Below are 22,558 nucleotides of genomic sequence, written 5' to 3'. Positions count from 1 at the left end.
TGCCCTAACGAACGAGAATAATGTTTATTCATTTTTGAAAATAACTGTTTTTCTGATAAATCCTAATAACTCCAAGATTTGTCTTTAACCCCTCACAATGCTCTCTCACATATATCATTGACAACAATGAAAAATTCTCTAATTAGAAAGGATTCTGTTATCCCAAGAATTCACTAGAGAGTTTAATTTAGGCTTTAACTTTAATCATAGCACAGCTTTCCACGCCTTCACTTCTAATGCAACCACATGCCCAAGTCCTCTGGGCATTAAACCGAGCAAACGCCATCATGCACATGCATTAAGAGACTGGCTTCTACCAAAAAAAAATTTATCTTCTAGTCCATGCCATGAAGATAATACACCATCAACATCTTACGAGAAGAGAAATAATGAGCCTACAAACGCCTTATTTTTACCAAGTATTATGTTACAAATTTTCTTTTTTGTGATAGTGTCTCTGGCTTGCACAAATGCAGAATTCAGAATAGACTTAATTTTGTTTGTCAGCAAGTTGGCTGTTAAATTTGTTATGTGATTATTGGAGTTTTAATTTTTCAATATATTTATTAGTACATTTGTATTCTAATTGACAATTTTCATTATAGTCTCATGAGCAGCAAAGTCTCCCAGCTTTCAAGTATTTCAAAATCACTTGAGCTGTAACATTTCTTTTTCAGGTAACTGAACTCTACTGAGCTATGCACTGCCTACTAAGGGCCCTGCAGGCATGTCGTGGTAAAGGGGTTTTGATGCTCAGCTGCTAAATAATTAGAAGGTAAAAGCCAAATGGAAATTAACTTCAGTTCAATCAGTCTTTATCATTCTGCAATTATATCTAAAATGTTGTCAGATGCTGATTAACGAGGGCTGTTCATAGCTGTTTTTATGAGGTAGTCAGAACTTGGAAAGGACTAAAAAAGTAAATACATTATTTTGCATAAAGAAATTTGTTGTTTTGTTTTGTTTTAAAAAAAAAAACTAGCCAAACAAAAAAGAATAAAATCTGCTAACATGACAATTTTAGACATTTTTTTTTTGAACTAATGAGCAGTATCACCAGTATATTATTTATATGATAAAATTTAAATAGTAAGTCTGTCAACAGCAATGAGTCAAAAACTGAAATGATTTAATTTCTTACAGAAGAAGCATATAGGGACACAATATGTGCTTGGGCTTGTTAATAGCCTGTTTTTTTCTGCATCTGTAATGAAGTAAGACAGATCATTCGTCTCTGATGAACCTGCAAAATTTCCTTAATCAGTAAAAGCCAAGTGGATGAAGCAATTAAGACAGCTATATAGAACTCCAACTCCTATTATCAATTATTATTATTATTCCTGAAAACTAAGAAATTTGAATATTATTACACAATATATATACATATATAAATCCACAAGGAAATGACAGAGAAATGAAAGTTATATTAACAGTTATTTTAAATAAAATCTAGATAAAATCTAAAAAGTATAAATTGGTAGACTACTTATATCACTGCTGAAGTACTTGAGCAGCATATCAGACATGTTTAGCTCTAGATGTGATGTAGATCACTTTTACACATTTCTTATCCCACAAGAAAACCTTTCGTATTTCTTTCAGATCCTGTTTGAGAAAACTACAAAGGCTGCAACAAAGCTAAAAGACAAATTCTAAATATATTTCTGGTAACTAAACACTAGGAACAAAATTGATGAAATAGAGTTTTGAAGACAGAGTGAATAGGTATATATTTAATTTAGGTAACTTCAGAACTCCTTAATAGCAAACAGCAGAAAATTCATTTTTTTCCTCCACAGATTTAGGATATAAGCCATTTCCCATTGACAAAATCACACAGTGTTCAATCAAACCGAATCAATACTATAATTATTTCCAACTTTAATGGTAGTTGTATCTCTAAAACCATTGCATAAGAAGACTCAAGACAAAATGGTGGAATGTTTAGAGGTGTTGTTGTTTGGTTTTTTTGTAGGAATGAAAATGACCTTGAGATTTTAAAAGAGTAGTGACTGCTCAGACTGGAGGAAAAGAAGACAAAGCGGGAAAATAAAAGCTAATTTGTTGCAAGCTGCGGTGAACAAGGTCAAAAAATTAGAAGAGCTTCATAAAAAGGATTTCCAACACAAAGTGAAGTCAAAAAAAAGATCTATAGTTTCAAGCTAAGGAGGTGGGTGGTGGGTTAAAATAATTCATCCTACCTCCCACCAGTGTATCAACCCATAATACTGCAAAATAACCATGAAATTGTTATCCATTCATCTTTGTTTGCTATCCCAAAGATGACATCCCCAAAATAAAGCTTATGTGACTTAAAAATTTCTACCTAAAAAGAATCCACACCTTGCATTCTGTAATGGGATGTGTCAGAGTTCCCGAGAAGTGGCACTTAGCCTCTTCTGGGCTCAGAGGGGGAAAGACCCTCAGCCTATAAAGAAAAACTCATAAGATACTCTGTAAATTGCCACATTTTTGGCTGTCCTCTTTCTACCCCACTGGTCTAAGAGATCCAACATTTTTCTCGCCAGGCAGATTACTTCTGATTACCTTAAATCACTTATTTCTTGTCTTTGTATCTGAATATTACTTCTTCAAAATCCTGCTTGACTTCTCTTATCTGCCAAAGTCCCTTTCATTTTATTAGAATAGTTTGGACTCCTAGTCTCTTTCTAAAGGATAGATTTTAGCTTCAATAAACTATTGTATCTTATCTCTTGAACACATTACAGGGGCTCTCGCCTTCCTCGATTTTTTTTCCTTTTTACATTCTGGGGTGTGCATACTGTTCCTTCTGTGATGCTAATAGGATGCTCTTTAAGTGCCTCCATGCTGAGTCTAGGATATAATATCCTAACTTTTTTCTTTCAGGCAGTTTCTAACTTCTTTTAAACAAAAAAAGTTTCTTTCTTGTGGGTTAATATTACTTTTTTACCCCTTGGTGTGATACAACATTCAACTTTCTGGCCTCACTACATTTCTTCCTATCTCCTCACAAACACTGATGACTACAGAGACCTATCCAAAGGTACATACTTGGTGGTTTTGTCTCTGTCAATTTAGTTAACTGATTTAGTAATTCTGCAATAACTTATTCCACAAAGAATTATTTCACTTATTTTGCAGAGTAGGTGCAATTACCGCATGTAGACGAGGACTAGTATTCACATCTAGCAAAAATCAGGGGAGCTGCAGAAGCCTCACGTGCAGCTTCTAACCACAGCTCTATTCAGAACTTTCTTCAGTGCCAGCTTGGCTGCATAAAAGTGGGTATCTAAAGTACTCTTGAAAATGTTAGCTATCGGTTACTTACTATGCTGCATGGCCTTGGAGCTTTATCTGTATCTATGGTACCGGGCTGAGAAAGAAAGAAAACATCTTTCCCTCCCACCCCAACGTGGAGTCACAGATGGGGGACAGAAGCACAAGAGCTTGGCTGCTCTATGGGCAGCGTGGGACTCTGAAACTCATTTCCAAGGTGGCATTAGCCTCTTGAGTCAGTTGTGGGTCTGCCCCATGCCAGTTCCAGCTGGCTCCATCAGCCCCATTGAAGGCCACCTCAGGGAAAACATGCTTAGAAAGGGAAAAAGTGCTGGACAGATTAAGGAGGAGGGAAGGAAAAAAGTGAGAAACAACTGAGAGAACCAAGGTCAGAGAAGGAGGGGGAGAAGGTGCTCCAGGCACCAGAGCAGTGATTCCCCACAGCCCATGGAGGACCCAGGCTGGAGCAGTTGGAGGCTTCCTGAAGGAAACTGAGGATCACAGAAAGCCCACACAGGTGCAGATTTATCCAGAAGGATAAAGAGGCTGTGTGGAGACACCACACTGTATCAGGGAAAAAATGAAGAGGAAGGAGCAGATAAGAGGAGCTGTTAAGGATTGACCCCATTCCCACGTTCCCCACCCGTCCTGCACTGCTCAGGGATGGGGTGGGAACGTAAAGGAATCTGAAGTTAAGGTGAACCTAAGGTGAAGTTAAGCCTGGCGAAGGGGGAAGGAAATGTGTTGCTTTAATGCACATAATGCTTCCAATATTTGTCTTTTTGCTTCTCACTACTGAACCTGTTTTAATTGGCAATAAATTGATTTTCCCCAAGTGGAGTCTCTACTGCCTGTCACAGGAACTTGTAAGCAATCTCTTGTAAGCATGGGGTAAGGCAGGGTTCACTGTGCTAGGTTAAGGGAGATAGAGAGTGGGGCTGCTGAGGCTGCCAATTAGGATTGGTATATAATTCGTTAACTTTTTTAAAAAACTGTGAGAGGATCATTGAGTATACTCCTAAATTTAGTTTTCCATATAACTGATTGTTGTAGTTACAAAGGGACAGTATGTTCTCACAAGGAAGAAGTCAGGAAGCCTGTGCAACAGGAGGGAACATGATTTGTACCATAACCTCAATGAAAATATCGTGCAACCGCTTGAAGACATCTGTCTTACAGCACTTTAATACACAACTCTATTCATTTTCATTGGGTTCAGAGCTGCCTAGTCATTTGATAGTTATCTGACTTTCATTTCAATTATATTACATTAGGGAAGGAGCTGCAGAAAGCTCTGAAAATACACAATAAGCAATAAAATAAATAAAAGAAAGCAAATTGCATTTCTTTAGTCAAGCAACTCATGGAAGATATTTAAGAAAGTTGCTTATGGTGTGTGCATTTTAAAAAGGTCAAATTAAATTAACCATTAATTTATAGCAGAGTTGCCTGCAAAGATTGTCTTAGAAATCTAGTATAAACCAGCTGATATGGAGCATGAATTTATTTAAGTTCCCTCAATCTCTCTCATACTGGACATAAATAAAGTGCAATGAAGTAGGAGTCTCATTTCTGGATGATTTGTGTATCTGGTAGAAGGACTTTTTGCAGTTAGGATTATTATTATTTATTAGGCATGATCAGAACTCAATAGAGTTTTGCACACAAACTATGCTTTCTGATTGTTTTCTTGGGTGAAGTAACAGAAAGCAAAACAAAATGGTTTTAGCTACATGTAGCAGAAGCGTGTTCATACAATTTTTAAATGTCTCAATTGAAATGCCTACAAGCTTCAGTGCTGCCCACATGAAATGAAAATGGTTCAATACACTTATACCTCTATGTGCCCAATACATTATTTATATTGGAGAAAGATGAGGCAAGACAGGGGGGACTACTCAGGAGACCAGATTAAACAGTCTCTTGATAAAAAAGAAAACAGCAAAAGACTCTAGTACATTCAGCATTTTTATTTACCTCTTCCACAATCTCAATTTTAGTTAGCATAGTAAAAAAGAAAAAATGCTTGAATTTATTACTCTGGGACAAAACAGGAATTCCTTCTCTGTACTTTTTCTACAAATATCAGTATTTTCTGTGGCATATTTCAGAGATATTCAGACAGCTTTGCAACCCCTCCGCTGTTTCCACAGGACAGAGGAGCACAGCAGATATCAGACCATGCTACCACTACAGTATATCCAAGAATTCCAGAAATATCCTAATATTTTACAAGGAGCTCCATTCCTCAAGACACATAACTTGTTACACCTGAATTAGTCTCTCCCTTCAGTAGCTAATGGCATTTCAAGACCAAGTTAACCAACTACAGAATTTGGGGAAGATTACAGAGATACTGGAAGTGCTGCAATTCCTTCCTAATTCATCAGAGAGGGACTGTGGAACCACCATCATCTTTTTAGTGCCATTCCTTGTGACACAAGACACAATGCAGGAGAGCCTGTCCATTTACCATGCCCCATCTTGTGCATCTAGGCTAAAGCTAAAATTTCTTGTGTTTCTATTTAAAACAAAAGTTTCCCTGTGGTGAGCTTTTTCTTACCTTCAGACCTGGCAGGAAAGCAGTAGCATTTCTGGGCAAACTCGGCAGAGAAGCTGAAACTGGAATTAGGCTGGATAAAGAAGAATCCACCAGACTGCAAACTTTTGATGCAGGCTAAGGCAGCTTGTAACAGCTAGGCCAGCTCGGATGCACAGAAGCATTCTGCTCAGGTATGAAACAAGAAGGTCCAAGCTTTTAATGGTAACAAACGGGTTGTTCCAAGACAAGTAGAATAAATGGTGCCACCTGTCCTGTGGATTTACACATTAAATTCCACACTGACAGCAAAAATCCCATTTATCAGAGTTAGTTCCCCTTCATATCCACTGGACCTGTTAGTCCACCCATTCCCCAGTCACGACAGAAATAGCTCCAGTGTACCCCATGCTTCTTCCTAGTCCTTCTCCACCTTCCCTTCACATCCCATGCTTCCTCTCCCTGGCTACAAGCTGGCATGACATTGTGTTGGCTGTAGGTGTTTTAAAACTATGTACATATGCCAACTAGCAAAGGATCATGTTGAACGTTCAAGCGGCAGGCCAAACAGAACACATCCTCTATTTGGCTATTTTTGCACTGAGGATACAACAGCCGCAGTCTCTTGCTTCAACAAAGTCACTAGTTTTCATGAAACTCGCAGAAACTTAATCATCTTTCAGATCCTGAACCTTCTGTCTGAAGTGGTTAAAGCTTGACCGCAGTTGCTGGCAGGTGAATGTAGAGAAGGGAGGAAGTCACTGACAACTTTATTTTTCCTTCAAAAAAGAAGCTAAAATAATATTACCTGGAACGTGTCTATGCTATTAAACTTACCCTTGACCAACTGATCACGTGGTTTTCTGAGGCAGGAATGGCATCCACCACAGGAGTGAGGTCCCTGGGTGCACCATACCCAATGAACCACATCATCCATTCTTGTGGTTGTTTCACAGGGTGTGTGTTATTCTTTAAAGTTTTCTGGACAACCTATATGAATGGAGAAGAAAAGAAAAATTCAACAGGCTTGCAGTTCGTAATGACTTATCATTCAGCAAATCTCAGTAAATTAGTACTAGCTTTTGAGATTGACTTGTATTTAATTCAGTATCAACAGCTCACCATGGATAAAACTGATCTACATTTATTTATTCATTTCTGAAAGTTTTCTTTTTAATTAAAAATGTATCCTGCCTGAATAAATGAACATTGGCAAAAGCAGCGTTTGATACTGGAAAAAATATATACAATTTAATAATTTCTGAAGTTTCTGATGCAATAATCTAAATAGCAATTGTACATCACTTGGAATGTGTAAAACACTGAGCTAGATGATATTGCATTATAGCTGTTAATAAAGAGGCTTTTCCAAAGCAAAGATATAATTCAGCAACGATTCCTGATATTTCCCATTAAAATGTCTCTGGAGATTAAGTGCACATTTTATATATATGTATACATACACCTCCTATAAATAAGCACATAATCAACATCATACTTTGCCAAACCCCTTCCATTCCCAATAGAACATAAAGTGAATGAAAAAGATAACACTGTTAGAATCAAATATGTAAGTTAATATTTCAAAACCTATATACTTGCTTCAAGGCTAAAAATATCAAGATGATTAAATTATTTGGAGGTTTAAAATTAAGAAGATTTCATGCCTCTGGTTTGTCTTTTCTTTACCATTTGGTATGGCAAAAGCAACTAGATTAAAGCTTTTGAAAATGTGCTAATTTGTTTATACTAATATTTTGCCAATAACCGAGTGGGAAAAAAAAGCTCTCTGAAAAGAAGTTCCAAATGAAGGAATGGAAAATTAGGTTTCCTAATGCATAAATATAAAAAAAAGAACCCAATTGTTCTCTTAATAGCCAGAAATTCTCTGAGGTTCAAGCTATCCTTGATCTGTTCCCTTGTGATACTTTCCAGAAGAAAGCCCATCCACAAAAAGTTCTAAATTAATATGAAGAGTTCACTTATGTTTGGCAACTGTGAATTATTCATTTGCAGCAGATCTCACCACAGAGGACTGCAAGGTAATTACTGTCCCAGAGGTATTCCTTATACTGTAGTTAAGATGATGTATAGTATAGTTGAGATGATGCATCTGTGTCAAATATTTTTAAAAGCACACACCTGAACTGCTCTCCAGGTGCATTTCTGCACTGATGGACCACAGATCAGATGACTTATGAAGTTTTGCTGTCCTGGACATCTCAATGAAACTAAAGCATTGATGTGAAGTAAGTCACCAGAACTAAAAACCATCCAGCCCAGCCTTCGGATGGGGCACAATTAATGGAGTGGAAATCCTGAATCTCTAAAGATGATGTTCACTTCTTTAATCTATTGACTAGCTATGAGGATTTGATCAAACTGAATGTGCTGTTTCAGCACTCTGCTGGTATGCAGTTTAACATTCCCTATTAAGATCTTTCTTCCTGTCTGTAAGTATTACAGCATCTCACTCTTTGAAAGTTCTCAGTAAGGTGTTTTTCCATGAAACATGTGCAAACAGCTTTGTCCTCAAGTCTTCAGAAAGATCACAGTAATGGCAGAAAGGATGAGTAGTGGTAAATGCATCCACTTGCTTCCTGACCCAGAAATCCAGTGAAGAAAAGCTGTTTCTCTAACATAATTTTCATCCGTACCTGTGGATACAGAATATTGTCCACCAAGCCTTACAATCGAATTACTCCCAAACAGTTTGCAAATAGCTACCACCTTCAGTATTTTACAGGTCCTACCTTAATTATAATGATGAAAAGAATTAGCATACTTTCTGTCCTGAAACTGTGATTTTCATGCTTGCAGTGCAGACAGTTCAGAAGCTTGCTGGGTTCCACCAAATAGTACCAAGAAAGAAAAAGCCTATGATGAATGTGTAACGGATAGTGAACTACCCGTAAAGCCATGTGTTATCCCATTAAATCCAGAGGCAGTTTTTGTCTAAGCAAAACCAAGCTTTCAACAAACCAGAGCACTAGTTCTTCTAGAGACATAAACCCAAAAGTACGTCTGTCCTTGTTGACATGGAAATGGCTTATATGGCCCGTGGAGCAGGATGAAGCATAGTCTGTGTGGCTCTGGCTTTGTTTGTGGAATTATGGAAAGCAGTCATCTTGACAGCACTTTGGAGCACTCCTCTCCAGGAGCCTGAGATCTGCACATTTTCAGAATCATGATCAAAGATAAATAAGCAGTACAGAGGGACAACCAATGCTCTTCAGTTTAGGGAATGCAGAGGTGCCTGACCATCAGTCCTTCTCCATCAATGTGGGGTTTAAAGCGCGTGTTACCCGGATAGCTGGATATTGCCATCATGCCCATGTCTTGGGCATGGCAGCACAATCAAGCAGGTAAGTGATATAGAAGGCAGCAGATTTCAATGGTAGTCCCAGCACAGCAACTGACCTGCTGGGTGATCCTGAGCTAATCCCCTCTGCCTCCACAGCTTTGTTTTCTTTTTCATCCTTTCACAACTCTGAGGGAGCAAGGACTTTCAGCTTTGAGTTTTGAGCTATAAGCTTCAAGAGAGCCCTGCAGCAGCCCAGGAGTTTAAAGCAAAAGGTTTATATTAAAAGTACAAAATTACAGATTTCTCTGCGGGTCGTCACCTTGGATGTCCCTTAGCACCCAGCAACTAGCCTAAACCTTCACTGAAGGCAAAAGGCAGGCAAAATGCCCTCACTGTCTTTCTCGGTAATCAGGACTGTGAAGCTCTGTAACTAATCACCACAATGACATCCGTTTGGATCAGCCATGGACAGTTTTAGACCAAAATGGAAAATGACAATGACAAGCCAATAAAAACAACAGCATCTGAGGTAAAAAGACTCCAGATAATAAAAAGTTGCAGAAGTGAGAGCAGGACCAAATCCCTCTTCTATCTTCTCTATTGATTTCACCTCCAATTCTTGGCTAGTCTTTCCCTGCCCATACTAAAAGCCATCACCAAGTCCTGCAGCAGCAAACACATGAAGGGCATGATACTTACTTGCTTAGTCAGCAAGGCTGTATGCAATAATGAAGAGTTGTCGTGCAAGGCTGCAGCAATGGAGGCTATTTAGGGAGCACTCAGAGGAATTCTCTCATACCTAGCCAATTTTTAGTGGTAATAGAGAACAGAATAGCACGTGGACTTCAGGAATGTCTGTAAAGATAGATCTACTTGTACAAAAGAGCTTATAAACTAAGTTAAGAGAAAAGTGAAGGAGAAAGAAGGACAAGGCAGAAGGACAATATGATTATGTAGTCACTTGGGAAACTAATAAATATGAATTGAAGATAACACAGTAGGGCTTTGTTTTGTTTTGCTTTGCTTTAAATATAATTGTATTAACTTTAACTTTTAGTCTATAAATAGCTGAGTTGAAAAGTCTCATTGCCAGAAGATGTTCAAGGCGTAAATTCAGCAGGAGAGTAAAGGATGCAAGCGCAATGGCAACAGGCATGGAGTTCCTGGCAAATGACACAGTTTACATGAAACCACAGTGAGAGCCAAACTTGCTTTGTGCTGACCAGGCAGACATAGGGCTTAAGAAAGGAAAAGTGAAAAAAGAGTGAGTTACTTCCTAGAGCCTCCTGAGAGGCTCTAGACTGAGAAAAGCTGCCTTTTTTTTTTTTTTTTTCTGGGAACTAAAGTTTCTATTTGAATTTGACTAAAAGGCAAAACAAAGGCACCTGGTATACTTCTAGGCCAGGTCGCTTTTTTTTTTTTTGGACTTGTTGGTTTATTTATGTTGAAGTGAAAACTTAACATAATTAAAACAGAAGTTAACACACTTTAGTATTTAAAAAGCAATTAGAAATAAACATCTGAATGGTATACAACTTTCAAAAAAAGACAATAGCCCCTAGAAAGCAACAGGTTGCAAAGAATAAAGATACCAAACCATAAACAGAATGGCAATAAGGCAGAGCGGTAATGTTCTATCTCATCCAATCCAAATATAAAGTATTTATTTTCTTTTAGACACTCATGCCTTAGAGTTTCTGAGGCTTATCTCAGCATCTCATTGCTGACAGTTCCTTACCCATCAGGAAAATCCCAGGCCTTGTAAAAAACATCTGTTTCTGTAAAAGAAAGAGAGCTGGCCCTCTTCCTCTTCATATCCCAGTGCCTAAAACTATTTGTATTTGACCACTCCACCACACAACTAGCTCTTTCAAAACTTAGACTTTTACAAGCCATACAAAAAGCAGTGTGATGTACATGGGCCAATGATGATTTCTATTGACCCATGACTACTAAAGCTCATACAGTGAAGTACTGAAAAGGTAGCACATTTAAAAACAGCAAAAAGGAAATAGCAATCATGTACTACATGTGTTTAACCACAGAAAGTCCCTCTGTCACAAAGACACCTTCTGTGTGAAGACCACAACACCACAAGCCAAACAGAGAAAAGTACACACTGAGAAATCATTGTGGGAAGGTCTAATAATCCCCCTCCTGTTGATTCAGCAAGCAATGATAATGCCAGGACACCTGCAACGTGCCAAAGGCCACTGCAACACACTGACATCAACAACAGATAGCATTTTCGTACAGCTCCCAACAAGATAGCGGCTTGCTATATGCAGATGAAAACTACAGGTCTGTACATACACCTGGTGAAACAGAGCACCCTCTCAAGGACTTTCTGAGCACCCATATGCCACTGGCACATCAGTGTAACCCTTCCTCTTCCCTATCAGCCAGGAAGCAGCTGGGGTTGGGCAATTCAAGGCAATCTCTTCTCACTAGGTTCTATCACCCATTCCTTGAAGCGCTGCTACTCATGGATTTCTAAGGCTTTAATCAGTGAGAGTGTGTGCACTGCACTTACAGCTTCTCCATCACCAAGACAGGGAAAGAAAACTGATGGAAGTTGGAGAAAAGGCACTCCAGCATTTTAGATCATAATTCAGAGACAACAACTGAGAACGCAGGCAGTTATTTTGTTTCTGTCAGCCTGAGGTTTTCAGTGAGCAGCGAACTGTGTTTGCTTCACTCCTGACAAAAAAAAAAATGAAATTATTATAGTAAGCAGCCCCAAAATCGTGATATACACTGTGTTGTTATGTACTATTGTATATCTATATATAATTTAATCGATTTAAACATACTGTAATGAGGGTACTATCTAATCAGCAGCTCAGTTAAAGACAGCAGACTGCCAGTGACCCTTGAGGCTGTGTGATACACTCAAACTGCCTGTTGGCATTGCAGAGAGGCATAGTCCAGTGCTATGATCTGCTGACACTATGTGGCACACACCTCAGCAAATAAAATTACACATCAGCAATGGACACTGCTAAATGCCTTGCTCTCAAAGCCAAAGCATGAAAGCTCTTCTGCTTAAGTGACATCCCAGCATGCACCCAAAGTATTGCTTTTCTTTCTCACCTCTGATTTTATGTCCGTGCTTTCCTCCTTTCCATCCTGTTATTATTCTTATTTAAAGTACAGCAATGTCCAGAGTGCATACATCATGCAAACACATAACAGGAGACGTCTGAGTTTCCAGCTGAAGTAAACAGCACATAAAATTAAGATGTATAAGCTTAAAAGTGTATGCTGGGGGTGGAGATGCAAATGGTTTAAGTGACTTGCCCAAGGTCAAGTGGACTTCCCCAACGGGTGTGGATAAGAAAACTACTTTGTTAAGTGATCAGATCAAGATAATATATCATGCTTTTCCTAAACAGTGAACAGCACATACAGACTCTCATCCAGAATACTAAATTTAAGGTCATGGACTTCAGCCAGCTTAAAGTTAAACATGTAATTAAGACCTTGGCTAGATAGAGGTTCGGTTAAGCTTGCAAATTGTTGCACAGCCATCCCCTGATTTCAGACCACCTGTACTTCTGCAACAACAGTCCCTCTTCTCAGATATAAAAGAGAGTTTAATGCAGATGTATCAATAGGAATCACATTCATGTGTCAGAAAGGTATAATTTGCTACTCTTAGGAATCAATGGAGTTCTTCCAGACTTTCATCTGCATAATAAAATGAAAATTGCTGTTCAAATTCATTCCTTGATGTCTTGCTGATTTTTCCCTCCCACTGAATAGCTACATTATTTTCTAGATATATTAAGTTCACATCCCTGAACTTTAATTTTTTAATATATTTTCTGGCCCTTTCTTCAGCTTTTAAGTACCTCTGCAAATGTAAACTCGTCTGTCTTCACAAGCATTCACCACTTTTCATTATTTAGCAGTCTCTGGGGATTTCCATTTTGTTTCTTTTCCAGATCAGTAACAAAGATATTTAGTATGATATGCAAGTTACTCAACCAGACATCTTTCCTATATATCTACTGGATATCCCAGTTCTCAAGCCACTTGACAACACCCTGTATAAGCCAATTGGAAATAATTTTCAGCTGAGCATTCAGGACGCATTCAATCTCCTCTCTCCACTCTCCTGTGAAATTCATAGGCATAATAGAGATGTTTGTACAATGTGATACATGTGGAGACTAAAAAGAATAACAGAGCCTTACAAGTAAAGTTGTAATTATGGAAAGTGTATAGCAAAGCTTAAAGTACAACAACCTCCCCCCATCACCTTCAGAGCATCTCCTCTATCTCCCTCCCCAAAGCCACCTGATTCTCATTTGTGCAAGCACTGGTTTCACAGCCTGGACAACTGCATTGTGAGCGGGGAGCTTTTTCTCATCTACAACAGAAGAGGTGACAGAGGGTTTTGTTGCACACAAATAGTCCTTCACAGCTTTCTAACCTCTCTCATTCCTCTCAGTAGATTTACCTGTGGATTTCTGTAAGTGCAAGCTGTTAGAATTGTATGCGACTTTTCATTGAATACATTAGTATTGCAGAGAACTCACATTTGAGCACCCACTGGAATCTGCATTATTGCACTTAGTAACTCACTTCTGCTTCTGTTCTTTAGAGCACTTCAGATAATGAACATGAATATTTTTCTGGTTTTTTGTTGGTTTTTTTTGTTTGCTTGTTTGTTTGTTTTTAAGCAAATATTTTCCTTAACAGTTCTGTCACCGCAGTTTCTACTTTCACATCCAATATTTTTATTCCTGCTGATGTGCAATATCAAAATTCCTGTCACGGTGTTTTTAAATTATAAACATCCTCTAAATAGATTATTTGCTACCAAAGCACTTTATTAAACCTATCAACTCCTCCCTTGAATTACTAATTCACTTCTAATTTTGAAGGACAAGGTTATGAGGGGACATATGGCCCTTGAAGCATTTATTATTTAAAAAAACAACCAAACCTGTTATAAACTCAGGCAGCACCACAGCCATCTGTGAAGCATTAATGATAAAAAAAAAAAAGGGCAAAGAAAAAAATGGAGCCACTTGTTCATTAAAGATGTCTTTTTTTTTTTTTTAATGGAACACAGCTAGTAGATAGCATGATGATTTTAACGTTTGTATGGAAATAATATTCCTGGCTTTGTTTCCATAAGGATCAGCAATATTTACCCTTTCACATACTGCCTGACTCTAAAAGTGGGAAGAATCATCATGCAATCCATGAGGGAATGAACCACCATCAATCACAATAGTGTGAAAACTGATGATAATTTGCCCAGGACAGAAGAGGTCAATACTCCATCTTATTTAGCCTTATCTGCACCCAGCCAAATATCCCACCTGAAAAATAGATCTCCATATTTATGTTGTAAAGACCAACTCTTTCATTATCTTTGTCTTTTTTTTTTTTTTTTCCACACAATCTAAAATATGAAATACAATGAAATATCTTTCTGGCTTATTATATACTCAGGTAACAACCAAGTTTCATGGAATGAGAGTCAATCTCAAGAGCTTTAAAGTAATTTTAGAGGAACTATGGTGATCAGAATAAAGGGGCTAGAAGTAAAATACAATGGCACATAGGACAAGACATTTTCTCCCTTTTAAAATCAAATTTATAGTGGAATTTGTCTACTCTGTTTATAAGACCTTTATTTCTCCACTTTCCACTGCTAGAAACATTTGTTCTGCCACCTTCCTTAACAAGAAAATCACATAGAGAGTAATTGCATATAAGACTTAGAACAAATACATATCACTCTCTTTCTGAAAGCATATATACCATAATTTGATTATGTCAAATAATATCCCTATAATTATAATTTAATCATCTTACAATCATTTCTTATAGGTTTCACTTTGAATCACTATTTTAACACTTGATGAATAAAATTAATATGTCAAACATATAAAGGAAATTCATATTGAGACCATATATGGGAACATAATTATAGAGCAATTAAAGTACAATTGCATTATGATTACTAGAAAATTTATAGCAACTGACATAGTAAAGACATAATTCTCTTTTAATACACCGTGTTAGATGATTTTCTTTATTGTATTTTATTTTAGCAGTTCCTTCATCTTGATTTTTTCCAAGGTTAATCTTACATGGAAGCTTAGTTTAAAAAAAAAATCTCATAGACACTTAAGCTTCTTGAGCTGCATACCTAATATAAAGCAATTACTGGGTAACATTACTATCATCTTACAGTTTTATTGACATGAGGGTTAAACTAGCACTAGTACCCGGCAACTAGTTAAATGTGCTGGGTCATTTAGTGGCAAACATGAGCCTTGCTCAAGGAAACCATTTATATTCAAGACACAAGATAAATTCAAATCTCTCTTGAAAGCAATTCTCAACTGCACATTTTACTAAACATTATAGCGTGAATCATGCTTTGTACCAGGACCCAATTCTGTAAAGCACTTGAGATGTGCTTAAGCCACTCTGAAATAACCAAAACACTGAATCAGTCTCACTTTGTGAAGACTCCCATCCCTAATGCAGTGAACTGAGTATGGTAGATATGCTTTCACCAGTGTAACGCAGTTTTCCCTTTTTCTTTCATTGTTTCTCATTTCTTGCAGAGAATTTTTGTAATCAGCTGCAGCAGTTTTGTCATTCTTTCTGGCTTTAGCTGTCCTCTAACTCTTAACACAGCCCACAAATATCTATACCACATCAAAAATGTAATAGTTGCATCTGGAAGGGGATACATTTTCATGGACCAAATATCAAACCTTAGGCTGTAAAGTTAGAGATATTTTTTGCAGCTAAGCCTTTATGTATTCACTGTGTAAATGGAAATAGTTCTTTGTTCACATAACAATTAGATTAAGTATCTGGATGTTACTCATCTGTGCACGCAAATTTGGAAACAGGCATGAATATGCAAATTTCAAATTATAAACACTTTTTAAAAGACTAGCCCGTGACATCTTAGTCACTCTCCTCAGTGTATTTAATCAAGTGCCTTGTTTAATACTTAAACACAATTCACATAACTATAAACAATGTAAGACTGAGAAAACAGGAGAAACGGATAAGAGCTATTGCATAGGAAATTAATTTAATAGATTTATAACAACAGCAACTTTTTGTGAATTAATGTGCAACTAGTGAGTGATAAGTCCTTGAAGCAATCTGTTATACTAGTACATCCTAACAGGTAAATTAAGGTAGAAGAGAGAGATTTTCTAAGTGTTTATTTATAATTGGTAGAAAAATATGTTTATTGTAAGAATTATTCATGATGTACTGTGCCTCAACTATTCATTTCCTTGTTTAGACTTGGATGTTGTCAATGATGTGACTGTAATTTAACTAGATATAGATATTTTTTAAATAACTTTAAAAAAAAATATATTCCTAGAAATATTGGCAGGAAGGAGAAATATGAAAGAGGACTGAAGAAACTGACCTACAAGGGAAGACAAATCTGCCAAAATTGCTACACTTACATTAAGAATCATTTTGTTATTTCATAAACACCATGAAATACCTGGAGAGACAAAATTGGCTTTCCAAAGGTGTGTCATACAAGAAAGGATAATGGTCCAGCGTGTAGAGCTCAAGACTAGGACTCCAGGTAGCTGGCCTCAGGTACATCATCTATCATTGATGATCATCTGTGTGATCTTGGGTGAGACACTTGGGACTGAGTGGAATGTAACTTAAACCACGGATCATCTGCAGCTCAATACCAGGTTTTATAGTGGGTACTATAGCCCTTAAGCTGATGCAATATGGAGCTCACAAGTCACTCATTTGAGTGTGGACCCAGGAGCCATGTGGCATTTGCACTCACCTCCAAACTGAAGGAGCCCATGCTAGTTTCAAACTGGGTCAGACAGGTCTACATTTTAGAGCCTTGGTGTAAGAGCAGTCTCTCCTCTGCTTTGGTTCCCACCTCTTCCTAAAGCAGTGTTACAAGGGTAAGAGAAGAAAACTCATGAACTCTCATAAACAATAGGAAACCAGTGGAATCTAGTCTAGTAGACATCAAGGAGAAGCTGTAGAAGTTCAACCACCTACCTCTCAACAGTTTTCAACCTAGTGCCGGTGCCATGACAGCTAACACAGGAGAAAGATTAACCAAAACAGTTGGAGTCTCTGCTTGTTTCCTTTTGCACCCATTGTTTACTTCTAAAAGTAGAAAGTAAAAGAAAACCTTGAAAACAGAGCATATGAGTGAAACATTGACATCTGTCTGATTTTGCAAAGGACCTATAACAAGAACCATAAAACAGGCCAATCATTTCCACGTGCACTATGTTAGAATCCAGTAATGATACATTACTGGCTATAATGATCTCCATTTCAGTGCTCATCAACAAAGGTAAAGTTGGAGAGGGAAGACCACACTCTATACTGAGTTACATACTAAGTGACTTCTCAGACCAGAGGTGGTCTAAACAAATACCATACAGAAAAAAGTAAAAACAATATACTAGTGGACAAAATACAGTCCACTCTCCTTAAACTCCACTTTCACGAGATGAATAAGAAAAGAAGCAGAGCAATGTCTTGAATAAATAATGACAAAGCAAAATGGAAGCAGAAATTCAGCGCTGGATGGGAGAACTCCCCTAAAAGAATCCTTTACATGATCATTTGCACAGTCATTTGAACAGTCATTAGAATTATCTCACCTGCTGACTACGGTCTACATTCTGCTTTCTCTGTTCTCCTGCTTGCTTTTATATTGGTATACAACAGTCTCTTTTTAACATAAATTCAAACTGTATAAAGTACTGTTTACCAGTGATGTAACACAGGAGACAGGAACACAGACTTGTCTCAACAGCCTGAAAGCAAAGCTGGCAACAGCCACCTCTCTAAAAAAAAAAAAAAAAAAAAAAAAAAGGGGGGAAGCAAGAGTGGAGCATCAGAACAGTGCCAGTCTCTGCAGGCTAGGCTGCCTCTTCTCCCAGGTGGCATTACATCTGATCTCCTGCCAGAATACCGAAAAGGTATTACATTATTACGTATACATCTTTAAAGGGAAGTAATAACTGCTAAAGCCTTGGGAGAACATATCTTAATGCCTGAGATTTAAGCAGAAAGAAAAATGTGACAATGAAAATATATTAGAATGGAAAAAAAAAAGAAAAAGAAAAAAGCTTACTGTATACATCAAACTGATAAACTGCCACTAAATAATGGGTACACTTACAGGTTTTCTTTCTTATTTAATTTCCTACAGCAACAAGACCTTCATATTGTAATTCTGCGCTATTTGTGACAGCTTTTGGCATATTAGAGGTACTTTTTGAAAGGCAGGCTCAGTGTTGTGAGGTTCTGATTTAGGTATGGTCGTCTTCTGTCGGGGTCCTGGAGAGTCTGGACTAATTCAGGCAGAAAGAGTAAACAAAAGGATGCCTAGTGATTTCAAAGAGGACCTGATGGACAGATGAGATAAAGTACAAAGCCTTGAATTTTGGTGGATGGGACAGGGAAACAAGGCTGCAGAGAAGGAAAGAGAGTCCTTCAGTTATTTGCTTTTCCATTATATGTAAATCTTGTCATTCTTTTTTCTCCTCAAAGATACATCCATAATTTAGATTTCTAAAGCCAAAACTTAAAATCCATAAAATGTACACTTAAATGGTAGAAATGAATTATGGAGAGGCTGTGGATGCATAGGTGTAAATCCACAAGGAGTCTTAATAATTTTGTTGTCTTGGTATTAATACATTTTGGAATAAGGAAAGCGAATTTTCAGCAGACACCCAAAATTCAAACCTGTCATCACTGCTCACCCTATTTTCACTTGGTTGAGTGCTGGTAGAAAGGTATTTAGGACTTGATATTCTTCTTTATACTTGCTAGTCATAAAGCATCCCGTTGGATTTACATTCTTCTCTCTTTACCTTAATTTTATCTTATTTAATATTCATTCATAGCCTCTGTAAATATGCAGGACCATGCAAATCTAGAAATTAAAGCTGGCAGACATCCCTGGAGCACAATCAGGCTGCCCTGGCGAAGAGGTAGAAGAGGTCTCTGACAGGATCCATACAAGAGGATTAGAAGAGGACAGATTAAACCCTCATTCACACAAGGGCAACATCCAAGGAGCAAGAGACTGCAGCTAATGAGGAGAAAAATCTCCCAAAATCCTTGGTAAACTTCTTGGTTTGATGAGAATTAATGATTTTTTTTCAACCTTTCATCTGTAACTGTCACTCTTTACATTACTCATGACCAAGCAGAAAGAATAATTCATAGTCATACAAGGCAAGCAAATGTTAGAGCATCCTCAAAAATTGGTTTCCATAACAAAAACAGTTTACTACACTTTTCTCACAGTCACTTAGTAAAGTATTTGCTACAGTTTAAAATTTCATTGACCCACTGGAAAAAGAGATCGGAGGCTATATAAATGGGTCATGCTCATCACTTTGGGATGAAAAGCTGTCTGCAAGTTTGATGAATGAATAAATATTTGCATAGGCAGAGACTAACAAGGTTACTTTTTAATAATCTTTTTCATCACTGTGTAAAAAAAAAAAAAAAAAAAAACTTCCATAAAGGCTAACGACATGGTGGGGGGGAGGTTGATCTGACCCTTTACATCAGATGAAGATTCAGAGTGATCTTACTTGTCTATGCAGGCCCTTTATCAATACTTCTTCTCTAAACACCTTTAGATAAAACTGTTCACTGGCACTCTTTCTGCTCTCAGATTTTTTCACCTGCCCTTTAATACTATAGTTCTGCTTTATTATCAGGAAAAGGTTCTTCACCAAGAGGGTGGTTGAGCACTGGAACAGGCTCCCCAAGGACATGGTCACAGCACCGAGCCTGACAGAGTTCAAGAAGTCCTTAAGCCCCTTTCATCGTATTTTCTCCCCTTTTTTCTTTGCAGAGTGGCAGTGAGAGAGCGGTTGTGGTAGAGTTTGGTCCCTAGCAGGGTAAAACCACCACACTATACATAATGCCACACTAATGCTCCTACCAGTATTCTGGGTACATCAGGAACATCAGTTCCCAAGCCTTTTCACACTGGAATTTCAGAAAGCCTGTGAATCAGACAATAGTGGCACAATTTTTTTAACCTGACCTGCTGAAATCTGGACAGCAAAGTGTCAAATGTAAATACTAAGTTTGACCACAATTGAGTATTTCTTGCAAGCAGAGATAAATCTTTAAAACTCTGTGGCAAACAGAACATAGTTCCTTGGTACTGTAGAGATTTACATCCAACTTCAAATATATTCTGGTCACAATTAGTCATGTATTTTTCCTCATTCTTCCTGAAACATCTGTCTTTTCACACTAAGTGATGGTTTTAAAAAAAACAGAGGAAGAGTACATTTCTGCATTGATACTCAGTAAGAATACTTAACTGACAAGAGCTGCAGAGGTCACACCTCATTGGTATTTCAATATTTCCCTGTGCTATGTGAATATATTTGCAATATTTCCTTCTCTATTTTTCTGCTTTGGCTAATGCTTACCCATCTTAGGCAATATAAACAAACAAAAAAAAAATGTAAATATTTCAAGCCTTTAAGATATGTTACCACATACTTATTTATGTAGATTCTTGAGCTAACTAAGGAACTACACATATCTATTAATGAGATTTATGCACCTTCATAAAATCTAGCAACAAGTTCTTAAAATATTCTGATTTCACAGTCTCAAACAATTTCCATACAAGATACAGTAAAGCCGCTGATTCTATTCCAGGTAATATAACTGCTAAAATTCCTTCTTCACAAGCATCCAGTGTCACGTTTGATTAACTTACACCCATCAAAGTATTGCCCTGTCTTCTTTGGCACTAAGAAAATGCTAAGAACTTGATTCTTTCTTTTTGATCAAGTTTCAGTTGTCAAAGGTGGTGGCAAATACCTTAATTTTTTTAATAAGTTAATTTCAGACATGCTATGAAATAAGCTTTTAAAACCTTCAGACCCTCTTTATTTATTACAGTAATCAGGGGGTTGGGTTGGTTTTTTTTGATTCTGTCACATAACAGCATGTCAGAACTCTTCTTTGTTACTTCTTTGAGACATCTGCTATTTACAGTGAAAAAAAATCTTTCCCTAAAGAAACCTAAAAAACATTTGTGCATATGTAAAATGGAATTCATTTATAAGCATGAAGAAAGGTATGTATGGTTTTGGGTTTTTCTCCCTAAACAGTAATGTCTCATATATAAAAACTTATTTCTCCATAACTACTGGCATAATATTTTTTTCCCAAAATAATTATGGGACTGATTCACTCTTGCATTACTCCCATACCAAAATACATTTAAATCAATTGACTTTAAAACTGAAATAATGCTGCAATTAGTTAGTTTTTACATATATTTAAAACAAATTATTTCCAGATATTTTTCGTTTTAATATTAAGCATCCTCTCTAATGCATATGCTTCTGTACCCGAATATCGAACTATTCATATGTACCCTAATTAACCCTTAGAGGTTCCCTTATCCTTCACTTTTTGTTTGTGCAAGACAAAAATGATGAACTGTTGAAACTTTACATAAAACAATGAGAAGAAGTGAAAATCTCTATTTTCTTCCCTCGCAACGACCTGTCAATTCTTCCTGCTCTTGCCTTTATAAAGATCACTAAACCCCTTCATGGCGAGCCCTTCCTCAGCCAAATGCTGCCAGGTGCTCCAATGAGTACCTTTCCATCTCGTGAGTAGAGATGGACTTCCATATTTGTACATCATTAAAGCAGAAGGCATCAGACTCTAGCACTACAGCTGATTCTTCAGGGATCTCTCTCTGTGTTTCTTGCAAATAAAAGTATTTTACATACCAAAATGCATATTCAAATACATGACTGAAGTGAAGGAGTTAGGTATCCAGCATCACGAAGTGTCACAAAAAAAAAAGTGTATACCACTGCGATAGATACTTAAGTGTGACAGTTCCTATTTTGAAAAAGGACACAATTAAAATATATGTATGCTGACACAGAAACACTGTAGATGTACATAAGCAATAGTTAATATCATTTTAGGTTTTATGAAAGATACTAGTAAAGCACTGAGCTTGAATTTCTGCTTAATTGATTTTTTTATGAATAGGCTTGCCAAGAGTAGCAGTTACACGGTTTTAAAATCAAGAATCGTCTCCAAAAAATTCTGCAGTGTTGAAAATGTTACTACCTATAGACTGCTCATTCAAGCCAACCTGATTTCACAGATAAATTCATTGATACATTACAATTCATTGATACATTACAAATCTCAGAACTGAAATGAAAATTGGACTTCACTCATCACTACAAACACAGGAACACACAAATGGAGATCTGTTTTCTAAACTGTGTAGTTACCTGTTTAAGCATGACTACAAACCCAGCCAGAAAATCTTTGAATTCACTCAGTTTCAGTTTATGACCTTAATCATACTAAAATGTGCACACTCTCCTCATGTGTTTCTCCTGCTCAAAGATTTCAGCCTTCAGTCATGT

The 22,558-nt window shown here is 37.2% G+C and overlaps 1 long non-coding RNA gene across 1 annotated transcript in view; it reads right to left on the bottom strand.

Annotated features, from left to right (window-relative positions):
• Positions 1-22,558, bottom strand: part of LOC106044771 (uncharacterized) — a 37,910-nt gene that overhangs the window by 10,034 nt on the left and 5,318 nt on the right. The window contains exons 3-8 of the long non-coding RNA XR_010830072.1: positions 17,145-17,255; positions 16,918-17,025; positions 12,195-12,315; positions 11,635-11,801; positions 6,635-6,787; positions 5,822-6,525 (exon numbers count right to left, since the gene is read on the bottom strand). This is a non-coding gene — a long non-coding RNA (uncharacterized lncRNA). The remainder of the gene's footprint in view (positions 1-5,821; positions 6,526-6,634; positions 6,788-11,634; positions 11,802-12,194; positions 12,316-16,917; positions 17,026-17,144; positions 17,256-22,558) is intronic.

This window comes from Anser cygnoides, chromosome 3 (assembly GCF_040182565.1).
Source record: "Anser cygnoides isolate HZ-2024a breed goose chromosome 3, Taihu_goose_T2T_genome, whole genome shotgun sequence".
In the NCBI taxonomy this organism is placed as follows: Eukaryota; Metazoa; Chordata; class Aves; order Anseriformes; family Anatidae; genus Anser; species Anser cygnoides.
The sequence above is the reverse complement of the archived record's forward strand: the minus strand, read 5'-3'. Positions and strand labels throughout refer to the sequence as shown.